The following is an 846-nucleotide window of genomic DNA, read 5'->3' as shown; positions in this document are numbered from 1 at the left end:
AATATATGCATGCATTTTCTGTGCTGGTTTTGGGGGAAATCTCTGGAATTTTGTGGAATGGATTTAAAGAAATTTCCTCCATTTACCCTCAAGGTTTCAAACCCCCTTCAATTCTATTTTATTTTATTTTTTATTTTATTTTATTGTTTTGTTTATATCACTATACTTCATTTGACAAATACATGCATTTTCTGTGTTGTCTTTGGGAAAAATCATTGTAAAATGATTTAAACTAAACAAAATACAACCGTTTTATTGAGCAAAAATGCAAACTGCCTAAAATATTAATAGCTATGTGAAGGGTCCGGAATGTGTTCAGCTTTTGAATGCCTTTTAACTTCTTTTTTTTTTTTTTTTTTTTTAAAGAGATTTTTAAAGATTTCTTTTGAGTCCGTAAAATTGTTTTTGCACTTATATTTTATCCCAGGAAACTGCATAGATGGCAAACACTTTTTCTGTGTTCAAAATTTGCAAAATGTATATAATGAGCGAGTACATCATGAATTCATCTTCCAAACAGTGTTTGTGTCTTATTCCGAATCACTACGCAACACTTAGTACAATAAGTACTTATATTTGGACTACTGTAGCCTGGTCGGGTCGTCACCGCTGCGGATTAACACATACCTGCGTGAATCGCCATAGACATAAATAAACAGAGAAGTAGCTCCGGTTGGAATGTTCTTCCGCGGGATGTGTGCAGTTCTGTTTTTTAACCGCTAGAGCGCCAAAAGTTACATAGTGCTGCTTTAATTGAGAGTCACTGAGCTTAGTGTTTGTGTTGAATGTATATGTCATGACATTAGTATCTGATCAATTGAAAGTTTTCTTTTGTAGCAGCACGGT

Source organism: Sinocyclocheilus anshuiensis, unplaced genomic scaffold (assembly GCF_001515605.1).
Source record: "Sinocyclocheilus anshuiensis isolate Anshui unplaced genomic scaffold, SAMN03320099.WGS_v1.1 scaffold1120, whole genome shotgun sequence".
Classification (NCBI taxonomy): domain Eukaryota; kingdom Metazoa; phylum Chordata; class Actinopteri; order Cypriniformes; family Cyprinidae; genus Sinocyclocheilus; species Sinocyclocheilus anshuiensis.
Note: the sequence above shows the minus strand (reverse complement) of the source record.